Source organism: Pleurodeles waltl, chromosome 5 (assembly GCF_031143425.1).
Source record: "Pleurodeles waltl isolate 20211129_DDA chromosome 5, aPleWal1.hap1.20221129, whole genome shotgun sequence".
Lineage (NCBI taxonomy): Eukaryota > Metazoa > Chordata > Amphibia > Caudata > Salamandridae > Pleurodeles > Pleurodeles waltl.
The window spans coordinates 1,527,112,541-1,527,134,556 of record NC_090444.1 but is presented as its reverse complement, the minus strand read 5'-3'; the positions used below and the strand labels follow the sequence as shown (position 1 = coordinate 1,527,134,556).

The 22,016-nt window shown below is 44.6% G+C and overlaps 1 protein-coding gene across 1 annotated transcript in view; it reads right to left on the bottom strand.

Moving 5' to 3' along the window:
- CSMD1 (CUB and Sushi multiple domains 1) overlaps positions 1 to 22,016 on the bottom strand; it is a 5,088,256-nt gene that overhangs the window by 271,814 nt on the left and 4,794,426 nt on the right. The gene's annotated exons all lie outside the window — the stretch shown is intronic.

The window sequence follows — 22,016 nt, the reverse complement described above, 5'->3', positions numbered from 1 at the left end:
TCCAACATACCAGAGAGCACATGCAGTGAGAGGTATCACAGCCCAGCTTAAAACAGTCTTGTGTTTTTATATTTTTCCCTTTGTTTTCCCATCAAAGCATTTATAAACCGAGACAGACACTGAGCATATTCGACAGGTTTGTCATTCTGCTTCTGATGACAATACCAGAATCTGACATAAATAGAACCTTGAACACATGCCAACAAATAGATATATAAAGGTCTTGTTTTGATGCCATCAAGCAGGAATGTATTACTCTATGCACATAATGTTTCAATTGCTAGCCAAGATAAAACAAGGACTAGACATCTTTGGATTTAGGGGAAAGTATTTCTATGCAATGTTAGGGACACAGCCTAAAATGTTGTAAGCCAGACAGACCCTTTATCAGGTTCACCCCCCAAGTTCAAACTATCACTGGCTTGACAACACAAAATACAATACTCAGATTGGTGCTCTTAAGAACATGCCAGTGAGCAGAGAGCTCATCATCCTCAGGAACAGTTGTCGATTTAAGAAACTTATCTGTTTATCTAAAAGAGGGCACTATAAGAAGTTAAAAGGGGATAGAGCAAACCCTGCCATAAACAAACCTGTATTATCAGAATTCAAGTTCTAATTGCATAATCATAAAAAAGGATTTCCCTCAACTTCATTTATAAAAGCTCAGTATGAAAAGTGCAGTAACCTTAACAAGCATGACTGATTGAAAGCATCATTCATGAAGATCAACCACTTGGCATCTATGAACATCATAAACACATTTTGAAACTGCTAACAGTCTAACAGGGGAACGTTCATGTCAGAGAATATAGTGGATGACACAATGATTGATTTCAGAAAGGAAGTACAACATGACAGCAGGAGAACACCATCAACAAGTTTTGAAGGCAAAGAAAAAAATTGTGTTAGACTTCTTCATACCTTCCAACCATCGTCAACTTCTTAAAAATACTAGATTTTAAGGAATAAAATAACTGCAGCTCTATGTGAGTCACCTCAGAGTTCCATAATCTAACAAAGGCACACATCATTTGTCATTGTGCCTCCGTGGAGTGCTGATGAATTGTACTAAACAATCAATAGATTATTTGTTTTCCATTTGTAACACAACAAGCTATATATGACTCTGTCTCTATTTTTCTCAAAGGGAAATTATGTTGCTAGAATTTCATTTTTTATCTCTTGTTGATTTGCAAACCTAAACAAATGTTTCAACTTTTCTTACTATTTTGAGCTGTCTGGTAGTTTTTGGATTTCAGCATCTTCTCCATTTTAACCAGCTACATCCTCTCCATTTTAACCAGCTTATGCATGTCAAATTAATTTATAGATGCAATGCTAAATGTTCCCAACACAGTTTGAAGTTGTGCTGTACCCTTCATTTTCCCTATGTCTCTGAATCTGCTTCTGTTCCTTGGTGCTCCTTCAAGGTCTCCTTTTTGATGGGTAGACCCTAGGCTGGGCTCCCCATCAAGCAGCCTAAAAATAGGTACTAGTCCTACTCTCCACTGCACTAGCCTTCTTATTTATTTCTGGTGCCTAATGTTATCTGAGGGTGTTGCATTTCTGTTTTCCAAGGTAAAATGATTCCAGTGGTTTTGGTAGAATTGGTGTATTTCATGCTGATTTCTCTAAATGAATAAATTAGTTATGATGCTTTAATCTTTAATGAATATCATACAAAAAATTATGCCAAATGGTTCATGAACACAGTCGATAGACTTGTAATTAGCATTACTGATGGTGAATGTAAGAAGCTGGGTTTGTAGTTGAGGGGTTAAGTATCCACCTCAAGTAACAACCACAATCCTTGTTAGGGTGATTCAGTAAACCTGAACTCAACCTCCTGGTAACTATGGCAAAGAGCAGACAGGCTTAACTTAGGGCAATGTGTGAAGTATTTGTGCAGTACCAAATAAAAACATAATTACACTAAAGTGGCAACATTTAATAAGGGCAAAGAGGGATATGAATTTCCAATGTTTTAAGTAGGAACAGCGCCAACAAACTACAGAGGGTCCAAATTGTCAATGGTCGTGGTAGAATTAGACCTAGACACAATTTGAGGCTGATGGGGTGCGGGACAAATACACTAACCAGGTTCATTCTGGTCAAAAGATTTTACCTTCTGACTTTAGTCCATTAGTCCATATCCAACAAAGGAGTACGCTTCCAAAGCACCCAGGACCATAGGGAAGACACTTCGAGACTTACAGACTGTCAGGTAGAGTCCATTTCTAGATCCAGTTGGCACTGATCAGCTGAGCAGTTGTAGGAAAGGCGTCTTGGAGCATATGACTCTTGGACTCTTGCAGTCCAGTTCTTCATCCTGGCTACAAGAAAGGGAGGCACAGCAGGGCCAGTCCTCCGGGGCCTTTCTCAAGTTGCAGACAGCATGTTAAGCCCTGTTCAGATCATCCTAACGTCCAGGAGTTTACTGAGGAGGCTGCCTGGGTATGTTACATTTATGCCTGACATAGGCTAGTGGATATGAAAGACCCTGTGGATGTCCTATCCAATTAAGTAAAGGTTCCAATGTCTAAGCCTACCCACTTTGGGCATTTTCAAAATGGTCAAAGTCTTTAGTCACAGTAAACTTGGGCTGTAAAGACTGGGAGTGTGTGTGGAAAGTGTACTATGGTAGTCCTAGTGCACCCTCACATCTAACACTAAAATACAGCTTGAGGCAGCACCTGTAAACACAACAACCTGAGAGACAGAAACAGAATAAAGCTGTGCTTTCAACAACCAGACAGGGGATATGCAATTATTGTTTTGACATCCTATTTCCCTCAATTGAAGTACACCCCAAATGTTATATGTAAACCCAGTAGATCTGTCAAACAGTCTTTAACATTGTACTGTCAAAAAAAGGCTCAGAAACAATAGAAGGGCCCTGCTCAAGTGTCAGTTAATATTTGCCTGTGATAGGAAAGCCTCTTTGAAGTGTGCCCAATGTGTCATTCGAAAAATCCCAGAAGACCGTTCAAGCAGGATTTGACTATTCAACGTCAAAAAGGATGCTCACAGCCCTACCCTGTACATCAAGTAAGATTAAGATAGCTCAACTCTGACCATTCAGCTCGTCCTATTGTTTGCTTCTAGGAGTGGAGTTCACCTCATCCATGCCTATTTGAATGCTAATTCCTGGAGCAAAATTTAGATTTAACTTCCAGGGACAAATGTAATTTTCTAAAAGTCCCTTTTCCAAATTATTTATCACAAATCCCATTTCACCAATTGTTAGAAATGGGGTCTTTGATTGACAGTCAGGTTACCCCCTGTTCAAGCAAGGACCCTCACTCTAGTCAGGGTAAAAGAGAATCACCCTCAGCTAATCCCTGCTTACCCCCTGGGTAGCTTGGCAGAGCAGTAGGCTTAACTTCCGAGTGCTAGGTGTAAAGTATCTGTACCAACACTGAAAGGAACGTAATGAAAACACTACAAAATGATACAACACAGGTTTAGAAAAATAGGAAATATTTATCTAAACAAAACAAGACCAAAACAACAAAAATCCACAATACACAAGTCAAGTTATCAATACAAATGCAAAAAAGAGTCTTTAAGTAGTTTTAAACACACACTAACACTGTTATCGTGAAAAAGTACCTTGGGTGCTTAAAAAATAACCCTGCACTGGTGAGCGCCCATCAAAAAGGGCTTGCGATGCGTTGGTTCCACTTATGAGAAGGACTTTGCATCATTTCTCCTTTCGCCGGATTGGGGCGTGTCGTTTCTTCTCTCCGCAGGAGAGCGATGCGTTTATCCGGTCAGCACTCTCGGGTCCGGACAGTCCTTGCGTTCTTTTTACACGCCCAGTGGTTCTTGAGTCAGAAATCCAGCCGCACAATGACCTGAAAACCCCACAGTGTGGGTTGCAATCTCCCAGCCTCTGGAAGCGATGCTGTGCATCATTTCTCCTGCTCCGTGCGTCGATTCTTCGGTCGCGTTTCCGGTGAGCATCGATTTTCAGCTGCGGAGCCGGTGGTGCATCGTTTCTTCAGCCTCAGATCAGAGTCGCATCGATCTTTACCCACCACAGCGCTCTGTGCATGAATTTCCTTGTCTTTAGGCTACCAGCTTCTCCTTTCAAGGTCCCAGGAACTGGATGTGCACCACAGGATAGAGTAGGAGTCTCAACAAAGACTCCAGGTGCTGGCAGAGAGAAGTCTTTGCTGTCCCTGAGACTTCAAACAACTAAATCAAGCCCTTTGAAGATTTCTTCTTTCTCAAGATGGAGGTACACAAAGTCCAGTCTTTGCCCTCTTACTCTGGCAGAAGCAGCAACTGCAGGATAGCTCCACAAAACACAGTCACAGGCAGGAAAGCTCTTCTTCCTCAGCTCTTCAGCTCTTCTCCAGGCAGATGTTCCTCTTGTTTCCAGGAGTGTTTTCTAAAGTCTGTGGTTTTGGGTGCCCTTCTTATACCCAATTTCTTCTTTGAAGTAGGCCTACTCCAAAGTAAAAACTCTTTTGAATGTGAAATCCTGCCTTGCCCAGGCCAGGCCCCAGACACTCACCAGGGGGTTGGAGACTGCATTGTGTGAGGGCAGACACAGCCCTTTCAGGTGTGAGTGATCACTCCTTGCCTCCCTCCTAGCACAGATGGCTCATCAGGATATGCAGGCTACACCCCAGCTCCCTTTGTGTCACTGTCTAATGTGAGGTGCAACCCTCCCAACTGTCAAACTGACCCAGACAGGGAATCCACAAACAGGCAGAGTCACAGAAATGGTATAGGCAACAAAATGCTCAATTTCTAAAAGTGGCATTTTCAAACACACAATCTCAAAATCAACTTTACCAAAAGATGTATTTTTAGATTTTGAGCTCAGAGACCACAAACTCCACATGTCCATCTGCTCCCAAAGGGAATCTACACTTTAATCATATTTAAAGGTAGCCCCCATGTTAACCTATGAGAGGGACAGGCCTTGCAAAAGTGAAAAACAAATTTAGCAATATTTCACTGTCAGGACATATAAAACACATTACTATATGTCCTGTCCTACCTTAACCATACACTGCACCCTGCCCTTGGGGCTACCTAGGGCCTACCTTAGGTATGTCTTACATGTAAGGAAAGGGCAGTGGCAGGTCTGAGACATGATTACAGAGCTACATATGTGGGTGGCACAACTAGTGCTGCAGGACCACTAGTAGCATTTGATTTACAGGCCCTGGCACCTCCAGTGCACTTTACCAGGGACTTACTAGTACATCAAATATGGCAGTCATGGATACAACCAATCAACAATACCATTTACACAGAGAGCATATGCACTTTAGCATTGGTTAGCGGTGGTAAAGTGCTCAAAGTTCAAAAGCCAACAACAACAGGTCAGAAAAAATAGGAGGCGGGAGGCAAAAAGATTGGGGATGACCCTGCATAAGCAAAATGTCCAACACCAAATAAATGAGTTCTTAATCCTTTTTTAAGCTTCTAAAAACATATAATTTTGTAGCTGTTTCTCAGCTGCAGCTGCCCTTTATTAAATGTATTATTGCGTCCCACTGCTTTCCTATGCAACAGCAAACCCTGCTGCAGTGAAAATAGCTTTTACGGTGTTTTCACTTGAAGAATAGATTTTCCATTACTCTTTTACATTCCCTACTTTTAAATGCCATCCACCTTGTATTATGGGCAATAACGCTAACTTAGCTGTGACTTATTAATACTTGACAGAAAGGGTTAGGCCTGTAAAAAAGGGGTTATTTTGACACTTAGAATTTTCAATTCAAAAGTGCACATCCAGGCTACAGTGGCACACCCGGAGCCATGCTTCACAGTGCCACTGCAGTGGATGGAATACTGAGTGCTGCAAAGCCTGGTAGCATATCATTTACCATCTACTGGGGATGTATAAACCAATTAAATAATCCAATGAGCTGTATACTGAATCCACAGTGTTGAAAGCAGAAGGGCCAGCACTTATCCTCTGATTAGCAGGGTTCAAGTGTGCAGAGTGCTCTAGCTAAAAAAAATCAGAATTCAGTAAAGAGGCAAGAAAATCGAGGATGACCTTGAAGAAAGGGCAAATTTCCAACAGTGCACATCTACTTTACAATATCAATTTCATTTCCAAGATGGACGATGGATGTACAATTTTAAAGGCCCTGTCTCTTTTTCTTATTTGTTTGGTGCCTTTTTGGAGACCTCATAGATTAGCACTGTAGCTGCACCTTCAAAAGAATATTGGTCCTCTAAATTGAAACAACAGAACACCTTACATTCTGGAGGGAGGCTGTGCCCAAACACTTCTATACAGAGGGAAACTGTGATCCAACTAGGTTGGCTAGAATTTTGAAGTGTAGGTTTGCAAATAATTGGCAGTGAGCAGCTGTCCAAATTCCTGTTTATGAACATATGTTGGAGCTGTCTTACAAGTCCTTAAACTTGAACCTGTGTGGTGCCTGTGCAGTTGATGTGTCCAAAGTGTTTAGTTGCAGTATGCCCGCTTCTTGCAGACTAAGGCTAAAACCAAAGGCCCTGCTGAGAATCTCCTGGGCAGGCTTCCTTCCTTACTTGTATGCCAGCTCCAAGCTAACCTAAGTAGGACAGAGACTCAGGCCAGATCATTGAAGCTCACTAAACACCTTGCCTCCGAAGGGCTGTTCAAATAATAAAAATAACCTTGACAATTGTAATACTCACCAAGATTTGCTACAGCATATTGACCTCTTCACCAGAGATTGGCTGCTCTGTGTTCAGATGAGGCTGAATAGTGTTACTTCCTGGCAAATAAAATCCTAATTGCTACAGTTTTCTTTATTGATCTCTGATGCTGCTGTGTGTGTGGGTGTGTGCTGGTCCAGCCTCCAGCTGGCAAGCCAGTCTGATGCCCTGAGAAGGCTGTTGAGGCATGTTACAAGTCATGTTTGTTTCGGGCATGCACCCCTGAATTTGTCCCCTATCCTTGTAGAATCTCAGGTGCCATATTCCTAAAACATTATTTGGCGTACAGGTTGAACCTAGTTGCACCTAAACTGCCCCTAGGTCTGCTTAAACATCCTGAGATCCAGTATCACAGAATAAATATCTCTGAAGAGTTATACCTGCAGATAGAATGTTGACCATGATTTTGTAAGGAATATGGTTAGAGACAGGAAAATGGAATGATGAAGTGACCATGGTGCACCCACCCTCATAGATTCATGGATCCTCATAGGTTTTGCAAATGAAAATTCCCACATCCAAATGCGTGAAAAAAACACTCTTTCATTGATCAGAAAGTAGTTAGTGTATAACTAGGCTTGGAAAAGGGTGGGAACTCCCACAAATGACATCTGATATATGGGTTTCTCCAATTTGAAACATATTTCTTCAATCAGTAATAAACATACATAACATTTCACTACAGAAGCACACATCTTTATACTCCTGGGTGGACAAGCACAGAAATCTGTGTGTAGCACATATTGCTTGATATTCTTGAAAATGCTTTAGCAGTCAATCCATGGGAGAAAAATAGGTCTAAAGCTCTGATTTCTAAATTACCACTTTACTTAAATGAAACCATAGGATTCTATATGTACTACTACAGCAGTTTAAACTCCTGTTGCAGTTCCTGTCCCGTTCTCTTCAAAGACAATAATGTACATTATGTGAAGCTCAAACGCATCAATATATTCATTATTTTGAACCGTTTTTTCAAAAAGTATTAAAACTATGGTTGAAACCAGAGGACTATAGGCATAAATTATCCCTAATTTATATCTATGAAAATTAAAACAATTTATTATCAGAAAACAGTTGATCATATTGTAGTGTAAACAAACAAAGTTATGGGATCAGATATATCACTGAATATAAAAGAACTTCAGTGTTCATACTTAAGTGAGATAAACTAAATTCATGACCTGGGTTCATCAAATACCCTTTTGTATTAACATAGAAACATAGAACAATCAAGTAAATAATGTTTGCTTTTAAAATATTGTTGGAAATAGCCCTTTCTGCAGTGTCATCCTCAGACGTTTTGCCTCCCTCCTCCTCGTTTTCTGACATTGTTTTTGTTAGTTTTAGGATTCTGGACACTTTATCTCTGTTGGCCAGTGCTAAAGTGCAGGTGCTCTGTACCCTAATACATAGTAATATTTGCTTATCTACACTTGGCATATTTTATTTACTTGTAAGTCCCTAGTAAAACCAACTATATGTGGTCAGGGCCTATCATTTAAATGCTACTACTGGGCTTGCAGCACACACTCTGCCACCCACTGAGTGGCCTGTAAACATTTCTTAGGCCTGCCACTGCAGACCCTGTGTGTGCAGTTTTAAACTGTGATTTTGACCTGGCAATTGTACCCACTTGCCAGGCCCAAACATTCCTTTTTAATACATTTAAGTAACTCCTACGGTAGGCACTAATTAGCCCCAAGGGCAGGGTGCAGTGCATTTAATAAGATGGACATGTACTTTTAGTTTTAACATGTCCTAGTAGTGAAAAACTATTAAATTTGTTTTCACTACTGCAAGGCATATCTCTCCCATATGTTAACATTAAGATTACCTTGAAGCAGCTTTTAATTGTAACTTCCAATTGGGAAAAGATAGACATTTGGAGTTTGATGTCTCTGAACTCACAATTAAAAAACACAACATATGGTGAAGTCAGATTTTAAACTATAAGTCTGGAAAAGCCACTTTTAGAAAGTTGGCATTTTCTTACTTTAACCATTCAGTGCCTCTGCCTGTCTCTGACTACACATCTGGGGTTGGTGACAGCTGGGCTTTGTGCATTCCCTCTGGATAGTCACATACACTGGGAGTTTAGGTGTGACTTAATGGGCCTTAATGGACAATTAACTGGTTTTATCGGAGGTGCAGTGCTTAGCACTGCATTGCATACACCTGAATAGGGCTGTGCCTCTCCCCACACAAAGGGCTGCATAAACATCTGCAGACTGTCTGGAGCCAGGGAAGGAAGGGTAGGAACCTTGTGATCTTGAAAAGCCTCTATAAGACTCACCCACTTCAAAGGCACATTTGGATATAAGTACTGGACCCCAAACCCCAACAAATCAGAAATCTTCTGGAACTAAAGACATTCTGTCAGGAAGAAGGACAGCTGTGCTTCCAGGATGGAATGCCACTGTACAACTGCTGTATTGGCCTACTGCTTGTTGCATGCGGGATGTAAGAGGATCTGCCACTTTGCTACTTCCTTTGCTGTGCTGGCTTGCTGCCTGCTGCTTCTTGCCTGCAGTGAGAGGTACTGTACATGTTCTCTACATCCTTGAACCCAGGATTCTCCAAGGGTTTTGTGGCTTGACCTTTTTTTTCCTGCAGTATCAGGGACATCAAAACCTGCCTGCAGCTCTCCTGGTGCTGCTGGACTCTGCCATCTATGAGTCCTACTCTTGCCTGAGGTACTCCCCTTGTGTCCTGGGCCACAGAAGTGGGTTCTTTAGCTGATTTTGGCAAAAAACAATGGATCGTGCCCTCGATGGGGAAGCTTTGCTCCATCAAATTTACTGTTGCAGCAGCCCCTGTGTGGGTTCTGTAGCCAGCCCACCCTCTATCGCGATTGGCCTGGATTTTGGTTTTGCACCGGTCTCTCGCAACATCAAGTAACCTTTTGACTACTAGTGACTTCTAAGCTTTTTCACATTTACTTTTTAGAAAATTCATATATCGGCTTCTGCTTATTGGTTTTCTTTATTTTGGTCTTGTGTTACTCAGATAAATATTCTCTATTTTTCTAAACTGTTGCAGAGTCTTTTTGAGGTGTCTCTCTCCATGTTACTGTAAATTAAATGTTGACAAATACTTTAAATTTTGCCTCTTAAGTTGATCCTGACTGCTCAGTGCCAAGGTACCAGAAGGTGAGCACTGGTTAATTGAGGATAAATGTAGATATGTGCTGTATCTGACTTAGCATGACTAGGATTGCAGTCCCTACTTGGATAGGGTGCATACCTCTGCCAATTTGAGACCCAGTTCCATATTTACAATTGCCTTGGCCTGCCGGTGCATCACTTTTTGTGATGCCCTGGCAGCACAGGCTGCACACCCATATCTGCAAGTCCAAGCAAAGCCACTTTCCATGGCTTTATATGGCCTTGTAGATAAGGAGTAAGGCAATGCAAGTCACTGTATTGCCTTACTTTGCATGAGGGAGGCATTTTCATGGGTGTTGCCATGCAACACCCATGGGTTTTGATGCATTCCCTGATGTATAAGGTTTCATAAACCTGTGAATGTGTCAAAAGCCTATGCCTCCCCAGGGATAGCGTATGAGTGCCACCTCGGGGAGAAATAACATTATTTCTCCCTGCTTTTCCCTCTTGCTATGTGTGTTGTACTCTGCAGCACACACAGAAGGAGGAAATCACCTCCATTGATTGTTTATGTGCAGGAACGTGCCCCTTCCTGCACAAAAACAATCATCTCCATGGAGGAACACTTGGACCATGGTGCAAGGGTGCCTGCATTGGCACATGGTAGCAATTTGTGTGCCAGGGCAGGGGGAGAGGACAGTAATTCACCGTATCTTGTAGATATTGTATGTTTTGCCCTTTCCCGGTAGCACAGGGCAACGGAGTAAGGCACTTGCTGCGCTGCCCTGAGCCATGGACTTTGTAAATATGGCCCCCAATTTTTAACAGATATCAATACTAATAGTTTAATTTCTTGATGTTTTTGTGGTAGTGAAACATTTCATGGACCAAAAAGTGTATATCAATTTATCATTGCTCGTGATATCCCAGATATTAAAAAAATATGTTTTTTGTTCCAACCATCTAAAGAAAAAAATCATCAAAAGCAGATGGCGTTTCCTGGACTACCTTGCTTTTAGAACGCTGTTTAGTTGATTTCTGGAGTCAGCATTGAAAGTGATCTTTTGGCAACCAAATGAAATTAAGTAGTTTATTCAGTATAGAGAAGCCATTTTCCAAAGAGTATTCGGCAGTCCTTACATTTGAGATTAGCTACTTGGAGCATTTCCAGTCTAAATGCTAATAAAGGATATTATCATAGATAATGTTCAAGACCTGGCAATGGTCCAAAAACGAGTCCTTTCAGGGAGGCTGTCATTTGCAACAGACAACGAAACTCAAATGCATTAATAGAGTTTTCAATTGGTAACGTAGGTATGCTGAACGAGTCTCAAAACAAAAAAAAATACACTAATGAATTGATTACAGCAAAGCCCAATGTTTACTTGCATAGTATCTATTTGAAGGTATGCTTTCAGCTATTTAACTCATTTTAAGAAAAGGAGCTCTGAGATGTGGAAATGGCTGTATTGTATCAGTATTAACGTAGAACGTGCGTTTGTTTCTGATTTCTCTGTCCTTCACGTTTGCAAATGAAAAACAATTTCATTCAGTTGGGGGCTCCCAAACATTACCCATCTTCACCATGGAGTACGTATAAGGGATCATTGCCACACTCAGATTACAATTGTTGGACGCGGCCCTTTCTATAAGGTCACCCTATATTTTTTGCCTTTCTCTGCTGAACCCGTTTTCGTGGACTTTTACGACTCTGCACTGTGACCCTGATAAGTGGTAAAGTGCATTCACTTTTTCATCAAAACATGGTAAAATTGGTTTACACCTCATTGGTACATTTTTTTTTTTTACCTGCAAGTCCCTTATTTATTTTAATATCTGTAACCAAGGCCTCTAAATTAAATGCTAATAGACGGCGATACAAAACAAAGGCTGCATTCTAATCCCTCTTTTTTTGCCCACCATGGCATCTCAGTCGGAACCAGACACATGCAAATCAGACATGTTCCTCCTGGAGACGGTATACCCTGAACTGGAATTCAAGCAACACAGGACTGGTATTGCCCTTATTATGGGTTCATCAGCCAGGCATCGATTGATTATAGTAGCACAGTGAGCACGGGACCCATGTCTGCGCATACCTTTACACTTAGGGCATCAAAAAATGAAGTGATTGATGGAATGTTTGAATTAATCTCCGTTTTGGCCCAGTCATATGCAAAACTGCCTTGACACTGCTCCTCATAGGAACAGTTCAGCCCAAACATCCAGGCAAGGTCCTTCCCGACCTGGAATACAAGCAACCTAGAACCAGTTACCTAAATGGTACTGTGGTTCCTATTTGCAATCAGTCTATATGTATTACAGTTTCTACTTAAAGAAGAGCCTCAAAATTACAATCGCCATTTCAGATTTGATCCTACATTTTCTAATCAGTTGATCTTAACAGTATTCACCATTTTAAATACAGAGTAGAGTCAAGGACTTTCTTAGATGCATGTTCATCTGGTGTGTTATTGTCACTAGGATGCAGTGACATGTGACGATGGAGGGCACAGAGTGCAGTGTAGTGTACTAGAGTGTATATGGTACTATGTACAGTTGTTCAACACTAATTCTATATTGCAGTCTTAGTGTGGTGGGCTAGTGTCATTATGGGGCCGAACAATGTTCCTAAGATTCAATGAAGTATGCTAGGTCTACAAAAGGTCTGTAAGAAAAGGTGGGTGAATTACTGCCCCTGGAATGTAGTGCAGTGATTTGTGTACATACAATGCACATCAGTGTGGTGGGTTAGTGAAACTAAGAAGCATTTTAAGGGACATCGAAAGCAATGAACGCAGGATAGAGTATCAGTGTGACTAGGGTCTACAGTCGGACCTCATTCGGGGGGGCATAAGGCTACTGGGCCTCAGCTGTGAGGGCTGGGTATGTTGTATCTCATGGCCAGATGGCTATCCTGGTATGAATCTGCAAACTGGGCCAATTACATCTGTCAGCACTTGGCTCGCAGATTAAGTAATGATGAGCAGCCACAGGATTCTCAGGAATGTAGTATGAAGGTCAGCAAATGCAGCACTCAACAATCACCCAGTAGCACTGGAACTGAATCTCCAACTCAGTGCTCCACTTTGGTAAAAGCCAACTAAATAAATGTACAAACTTAAAACTTCACAACATAAAACAGTCATGATTCCTCTGCTGGAGCTTTCCTGTGCCTTGTATTCTGCCCATGCCAACCCTCTTGTGGGTTTCCCATCCCCTTTGGTAGAACTAGATATGTATTACTCCAGGGTCCCTTGGCAAATATACATTCTTAGATTATCCCAAAGTCCAGTCCTAGCTCCATGGTCTTGAGTAAGTCTTGCACAGCCTCTCCACAGTGTCAGTCTCAGTGTTAATTTTCTGGAATTCAGCAGTGACCTGCATGAGCATTTTTCTCCCTGTCCACTTCTTCTAGGAAAAGCACAGGCTGGAAGCTCAACTTGCAAACAGGGAAGGGTGGCAGCAGAATAACAGAGAAAGATGCTGTCCTATATCCTTAAATGTAGGTGGTGATTATGTCAAAGTGGACCTTCTTCTAGCTCATCAGTGAGAAGCAGTAAGCAAGCTTCCAGGATGAAACTAGCATATTGATGTCCAAGTTGCAGCAGCAAAGCACACCTCAAACACAGGCTTAAATGGTTGTAGAATGGTCTGCCTATGCACACATTCTGGGTGACAGCGCATGCCACCAGGGGTATAACTGCTTGACATTACACTCCTCATTAGACATAAACTTCTTAGTGTAGCACTCTGCCTATGACACAAACTTCTTGATGGTGGCACACTCTGACTCTGATACAACTTCTGAATGGCAGTGGAATAACCAGTAACCACTTTGCCCCCTGGAAAACTGCTTTCACAGACCGACGGCTGTCCACAAACCTCAAAACATGAAAATCTATCTCCCAGCCTTCCTTCAGTCTGCCGACCCACACAGCATCAGGGGTCAAGCTGCTGGGGTGCATGAGGCCAATTATAACTCTGCAAGGTTGGCAGGGGTCTTCCCTCTCTCAAAAGCACATTGGCTTCACGACTTGTCCAGAAGTTCTGCTTCCTCCAGTAAGGCCCAAACCCTTGTGATGTTCCCTCACCCATGGGAAGCAGGCTGTCAGGCAGATACCAGATCTGGGTTTGCTGAGTAGTCCACTAAGTACTCTGTGCAGCACTGTCTTCCTTAAAGAGAACCTGGAACTGGGAGAAGTGGGTTAGTGGCTCCCACTTTTATACGGGTAGAGCAAACAGGATGTGTGTAATCTCGGTCTTCATTTCCAGAACTCATATGGGTTGGCCCACTTTTCATCTGTAGTCTCCAGGCTGTCTTCCAGGCTCAACCTTTGTCTAGAGCAAAACTGTTCACAGCAGTGTCATCTTCATACAGCAGCACCCAATACACAAAGAAGTTTGAGCATTCTGTACCAGACATTGATCAGGAAGAGAGGCAAAATAGTGACCCTTTCTAAAAGACCCTTCACACACTGACCACAGTAAAAGTAGTTTCACTTTTCACCGTACCATCCATCAAAATAGCAGTATTCAGGGAAATTAATTGTTAGAAATGGGGTCTCTGGTTGACAGTCAGGTTACCCCCTGTTCAAGAAAGGACCCTCACTCTAGTCAGGGTAAAAGATAATCACCGTCAGCTAACCCCTGCTTACCCCCTTGGTAGCTTGGCAGAGCAGTAGGCTTAACTTCAGAGTGCTAGATGTAAAGTATTTGTACCAACACACACAGTAACGTAATGAAAACACTACAGAATGACACAACACAGGTTTAGAAAAATAGGAAATATTTATCTAAACAAAACAAAACCAAAACGGCAAAACTCCGACATACACAAGTCAAGTTATTAATTTTTAAAGATTAAACTCAAAGATAGCGCTTAGAAACACAAAATGCTTCGATGAGATGTTAACACGGCGTCATGACGGAGTTGTTCCCAACAATCCGACACCAGCGGCGCCGGACATGGAGTCGCGTAGACCCCCAAGTACAATACCTTTGGTGAAAAGTGAAAACAAGTCGATGTGCGAAGTCAGGGATCGCGGTGTCTATGCGAAACATTGACTCCGCGCACTTCGAGCGGCGTCAGTCACGACATGGTGCGGTGACTTCCACGGAGTCGCAGACTTCAGCGGGGCTGCAGCAGCGTCAGGCCTGCAAAGGTCATCGCGTTCCAGCGAAGATCACGGAGTCGGTTGAAGGCAACGTCACAGGATTCAGCAGCGGCGACGGTCAGAAGTCGCCCGAAGTCGATTTCCTTGGATTTCCACCAGCTTTCCTCTCAAGGGCCCAGGGACTGGATAGGGCACCACTTGTCAGAGCAGGAGTCTCTCCAGAGACTCCAGGTGTTGGCAGAGAGAAGTCTTTGCTGTCCCTGAGACTTCAAACAACAGGAGGCAAGCTCTAAATCAAGCCCTTGGAGATTTCTTCACAAGATGGAAGGCGCACAAAGTCCAGTCTTTGCCCACTTACTCTGGCAGAAGCAGCAACAGCAGGATAGCTCCACAAAGCACAGTCACAGGCAGGGCAGCACTTCTCCTCAGCTCTTCAGCTCTTCTCCAGGCAGAGGTTCCTCTCAATGTCCAGAAGTGATCTAAAGTCTGTGGTTTTGGGTGCCCTCCTTATACCCAATTTCTCCTTTGAAGTAGGCCTACTTCAAAGTAAAGTCTCTTTTGAATGTGAAATCCTGCCTTGCCCAGGCCAGGCCCCAGACACTCACGAGGGGGTCGGAGACGGCATTGTGTGAGGACAGGCACAGCCCTTTCAGGTGTAATTGACCACTCCTCCCCTCCCTCCTAGCACAGATGGCTCATCAGGAAATGCAGACTACACCCCAGCTCCCTTTGTGTCACTGTCTAGTGTGAGGTGCAACCAGCCCAACTGTCAAACTGACCCAGACAGGGAATCCAGCAAGAAAATGCTCACTTTCAAAAACACAATCGACTTTACTAAAAGATGCATTTTTAAATTGTGAGCTCAGAGACCCCAAACTCCACATGTCTATCCGTTCCCAAAGGGAATCTACATTTTAATCAGATTTAAACCTATGAGAGGGACAGGCCTTGCGACAGTGAAAAACGAATTTAGCAAATATTTCACTGTCAGGACATATAAAACACATTACTATATGTCCCACCTTAACCATACACTGCACCCTGCCCTTGGGGCTGCCTAGGGCCTACCTTCAGGATGCCTTACATGTAAGAAAAGGAAAGGTGTAGGCCTGGCAAGTGGGTACACTTGTCAAGTCGAATTTACAGTTAAAAGTGCACACACAGACACTGCAATGGCAGGTCTGAGACATGATTACAGAGCTACTTCTGTGGGTGGCACAACCAGTGCTGCAGGCCCACTAGTAGCATTTGATTTACAGGCCCTGGTACCTCTAGTGCACTTTACTAGGGATGTACTAATAAATCAAATATGCCAATCATGGATTAACCAATCAGCAATACAATTTACACAGAGAGCATATGCACTTTAGCACTTTCAGAAAAAATAGGAGGCAGGAGGCAAAAAGATTGGGGATGACCCTGCATAAACTAAAAAGTCCAACATTAATCAACGGATTTCTGCTGAAAATTTACAACAGGGGAGTTCACACATGCATATGTACATGAATGCACTTGTGATAGTGCAGAGATCCAGGTTTACCTGTAGCAGCAGAACTTTATACAATGAAGCCATTTGTCCAACACTCCTGTGACACAGAAAGAAAAAGCTCTGGCTACACCAGGATCAATGCAAAACATGATATTCTGCCACCACCGCTCTACACACTAGAATCTGTGACAGGAAAAGTGGTTCCCTCTCTCTAGAGAAAGCATACCTGCTGTTTCCCTCCAGAGCACGACAAGTCTAGAACCAGACTTATATCAAGGAACAGTCCTATGCACATTATACATTACCAGAAGGCTGGGCCAAATATTTAAAAAAACAGGATACCAGCTATTCGTGTGTGATTGTACACCATGCAGAGGACATACAGTTATAATAGAAAGTTAATTTTTACAATTCGAGCTAGGAAAATTCCTAAAAAGTCAAAGGTCCATCTTAATATTTTTTGAAGGTCTAGCTCAAAATTTAAGGTAGATATTGAAAAGGCAAAATTACAATGTATGCTGTCTGGAAGTTTAGTAGTTGTAAACTGTTGGACTTTTTGCCTTACGCAGGGTCATCCCCAGTTTTTTTTCCCCCTTCCTCCTGGTTTTTCTGACCTCTCGCTGTTGGCTCTAGGACTCTGAGCACTTTATCACTGCTGACCAGTGCTAAAGTGCAGATGCTCTCCCATCTAAAGTTGGTATGATTGGCTTATACCTAATTGGCATATTTAATTTACCTATAAGTCCCTTGTACAGTGGTATATCTATACCCAGGGCCTGTAAATTAAATACTACTAGTGGGCCTGCAGCGCTGCTTGCGCCACCCACTGAAGTAGACTTTCAAACCTGTCTCAGGCCTGCTAGTGCAGGGCCTGTGTGTGCAGTTTTCTGCCACAGGGACCTGGCATCTAAGCTTACTTGCCAGGCCCAGAACTCCCCTTTTACTACATGTAAGTCACCCCTAAGGTACGCCCTAGCTAGCCCTATGGGCAGGGTGCCATGTATGTAGAAAGGCAGGACATGTGCCATATTGCATGGCCTGTCCTAGTAGAGACAAACAGCCTAACTTGGTGTCTCACTGCTGTGACTGCTGCCTTCTCATAGGACTGCATGAGAAATGCACTGCCTTATGTGTAAAGGGTATTGTCTGATTTATGAGGGATAGCATAGGCGTGTTTGGTATGGTTGTGATGGTGATAATAAATACTGCTTACTGGTGTGGGTGTATTTTTTGTTACTATCAAAGAAATGCCACTTCTAGAAAGTGTGCATTTATCTGTGCTTATGATTCTGGTGTTTTGCAGCTTGACTCCAATCCACGTCTGGGCAGAGTGACAGTTGGGGCTTTGTGCATACTTTTCAGACAGCCTGTACACAGGGAGGGTGGAGGTGTCACAGAGGTGCATCTGCATACTGAATAGTCATCCTGGGCTGAGAGAAGGGAGAGGCGGGGCACACCTACATTTGTAAAGGCTGTGCCTTGACCTCACACAATAGGGTTGTTAACCCCCCACTGATGTATGGAGCCTGTGCTGAAAGGAGAGAGGGGGCACTCCCAGAACCAGTTGTAACTGGCTGGAAACTTCTCTCCCTACCATTGTAAAGCACTGTAAGAACTGACTATAAGTACAGGGGAATTTTCCCCACAATTAGGAGACTCTTAATCATCTTTGAACTGGACACAGAAATGCTGGAAGAACTCACCAGGAACCGCCATGGACTACTGCTGCTGGACTGACCTGTGACCTGCTTGGTCACTGCAGAGGATTTTCCACTTGCTGCACATTCCTTGAGCTGACCTGTTGCTGGGCCCTCCACCTGTGGGCCTTTTCTGATAAACTTGGCTCCCCAGGGGCAGGGTGCTGTGGCCCCTGACCCCTGCATTTTTACCCTGAAGCACGAGGGGTGCTTCACCTGGTTGGAACACTAAGCGCTTTGGAAAGCGCTCCTTAGGGGATTTCCTTAGCTCTTGAAAGTGCTTCCCCTTGCTGGTGCATCACACTTGACAATTCGTTTATGTATTTTGCTGCAGAAGGAAATCACCGCCGCAGCCCGGGAGGCTGCATTTCTGGAAGCGCGAGTGCCGTGCACCTTCTAGTGCCCCGAGGGCACTAGAAATAACGGAGCTGAAGAATCCGGAGCAAGCACGCTCCTAACGGTGCCCCCGGGGTAGGGATCGCTCAGATGAGGGCCCCCGGGGCACCGGCAGGCCCGGTCTTGGACCAGAGTGTCATCGGAGCAGGAGGGAGAGGAGGACGCCTCTCCATCGCCTGCTCAAGCCCCGGAGGGCTCTCCTGAAGCGTGCGGGCGGGGCGGCAGCCTCATCGGAAGCTCGCCCGTGCCGCGGGATCTCTTTTGGGGGTCTCCCGTCTGGTAAGGGTCGATGGAGGCCCGGGGAGACCCCAGAAGTTCGCGGGTCCATGGAGGGACCCGTTTTCAATTCGTAGCGTAGCTCCCCCCTCCTCCCTTAAGGATTTCCCTGACCTGGGCCCGCCTCGAGAGGGCCGGTGGAGGCATAGGGGGGCCCCCAGTTATCACGGTCCCCAGAGGGGCCTGTCAATTGTACAGGGGAGGTGCGTGCCGCCCTCCTGTCCTCAAGGGATGTCAGAGGCCCCCTTTTTGCGCAGAGGAGCGCCGGGGGCCCCATTGTTCGTCTTTTAGGCACTAGAGGTGCCTTCATCAACTCAGTTACTGTTTACAGGGACAATATATCGCAGGAGTTCCTTTTAGAGACTTTAGTGGATTGATATATTGCCTACCTGTTTTTGATGTGTGATGATGCTTTTACATATATGGGCAAATGTTCCTTTTATGGGCATGACTTGCTAATATGTTTCCCTAACTTGCCATATGTTTTCTAATGTTCCTACTATGGGCGTTTTATGATATTCTTATGACAAGTGTTCTAATGTGATAACGTGTTTCCTGTCTACTGCTTATGTTGCAGAATACTGAGTAACCTGTGTGTTATGTGTGACTACTGCTAATTTACAGAGTAACTAATGTGTAACTGTAGGAAAGTACCATCTTTCCTGGCATGTTACCCCCATATTTCACTGTATATATGTTGTTTTAGTGTATGTGTCACTAGGACCCTGCCAACCAGGGCCCCAGTGCTCATAAGTGTGCCCTGTATTTGTTCCCTGTGTGATGACTAACTGTCTCACTGAGGCTCTGCTAACCAGATACTTAGTGGTTATGCTCTCTCTGCTTTCTAAATTGTCACTAACAGGCTAGTGACCAATTTCACCAATTCACATTGGCATACTGGAACACCTTTATAATTCCCTAGTATATGGTACCAAGGTACCCAGGGTATTGGGGTTCCAGGAGATCCCTATGGGGTGCAGCATTTCTTTTGCCACCCATAGGGAGCTCTGACAATTCTTACACAGGCCTGCCACTGCAGCCTGAGTGAAATAACGTCCACGTTATTTCACAGCCATTTACCACTGCACTTAAGTAACTTATAAGTCACCTATATGTCTAACCTTCACCTCGTGAAGGTTGGGTGCTAAGTTACTTAGTGTGTGGGCACCCTGGCACTAGCCAAGGTGCCCCCACATTGTTCAGGGCAAATTCCCCGGACTTTGTGAGTGCGGGGACACCATTACACACGTGCACTATACATAGGTCACTACCTATGTATTGCGTCACAATGGTAACTCCAAACATGGCCATGTAACATGTCTAAGATCATGGAATTGTCACTCCAATGCCATGCTGGAATTGGGGAGACAATTCCATGATCCCCGAGTCTCTAGCACAGACCCGGGTACTGCCAAACTACCTTTCCTGGGGTTTCACTGCAGCTGCTGCTGCTGCCAACCCCTCAGACAGGTTTCTGCCCTCCTGGGGTCCAGCCAGGCCTGGCCCAGGAAGGCAGAACAAAGGACTTCCTCAGAGAGAGGGTGTTACACCCTCTCCTTTTGGAAAAAGGTGTCAGGGCTGGGGAGGAGTAGCCTCCCCCAGCCTCTGGAAATGCTTTGATGGGCACAGATGGTGCCCATCTCTGCATAAGTCAGTCTACACCGGTTCAGGGATCCCCCAGCCCTGCTCTGGCACGAAACTGGACAAAGGAAAGTGAAGTGACCACTCCCCTGACCTGCACCTCCCAGGGGAGGTGCGCTCCTCCAGTGGGCTCCAGACCTCTGCCATCTTGGAAACAGAGGTGTTGCTGGCACACTGGACTGCACTAAGTGGCCAGTGCCATCAGGTGACGTCAGAGACTCTTTCTGATAGGCTCTTACCTGTGTTACTAGCCTATCCTCCTTCCTAGGTAGCCAAACCTCCTTTTCTGGCTATTTAGGGTCTCTGCTTTGGGGAATTCTTCGGATACCGAATGCAAGAGCACATCAGAGTTCCTCTGCACTTCTCTCTTCACCTTCTGCCAAAGGATCGACCGCTGACTGCTCAGGACGCCTGCAAAACCGCACCAAAGTACCAAAGACGACTACTGCAACCTTGTATCGCTGATCCTGCCGCTTTCTCGCCTGTTTCCTGGTGGTGCATGCTCTGGGGGTAGCCTGCCTCCTTTCTGCACCAGGAGCTCTGATATAATCTCCAGTGGGACAACGGAATCTTCCCCCTGCAACCGCAGGCAACAAAAGACCGCATCACCGGTCTTCTGTGTCCCCTCTCAGCATGAAGAGCGTGGTCCCTGGAACTCAGCAACTCTGTCCAAGTGACTCCCACAGTCCAGTGACTCTTCAGTCCAAGTTTGGTGGAGGTAAGTCCTTGCCTCCCCACGCTAGACTGCATTGCTGGGTCCTGCGTGATTTGCAGCTGCTCCGGCTCCTGTGCACTCTTCCAGGATTTCCTTTGTGCACAGCCAAGCTTGGGTCCCCAACACTCTAACCTGCAGTGCACAACCTTCTGAGTTGTCCTCCGGCGTCGTGGGACTCCCTTTTGTGACTTCGCGTGGACTCCGGTTCACTCCTCTTCCAAGTGCCTGTTCCGGTACTTCTGCGGGTGCTGCCTGCTTCTGTGAGGGCTCGCTGACTTGCTGGGCGCCCCCTCTGTCTCTTCATCCAAGTGGCGACATCCTGGTCCCTCCTGGGCCACAGCAGCATCCAAAAACCCTAACCGCGACCCTTGCAGCTAGCAAGGCTTGTTTGCGGTCTTTCTGCGTGGGAACACCTCTGCAAGCTTCTTCACGACGTGGGACATCCATCCTCCAAAGGGGACGTTTCTAGCCCTCTTCGTTCTTGCACAATCCACAGCTTCTACCATCCGGTGTCAGCTTCTTTGCACCCTGGCATTTCCTGGGCATCTGCCCACTCTCTACATTGTTGCGACTCTTGGACTTGGTCCCCTTGTTCCACAGGTACTCAGGTCCGGAAATCCGCTTTGGTTGCTTTGCTGGTGTTGGTCTTCCTTGTAGAAACCCCCTATCACGACTTCTGTGCTCTCTGGGGAATATAGGTGCACTTTACACCTACTTTTCAGGGTCTTGGGGTGGGATATTTTTCTAACCCTCACTGTTTTCTTACAGTCCCAGTGACCCTCTACAAGCTCACATAGGTTTGGGGTCCATTCGTGGTTCCACTTTTGGAGTATATGGTTTGTGTTGCCCCATACCTATGTGCTCCTATTGCAATCTACTGTAACTTTACATTGCTTG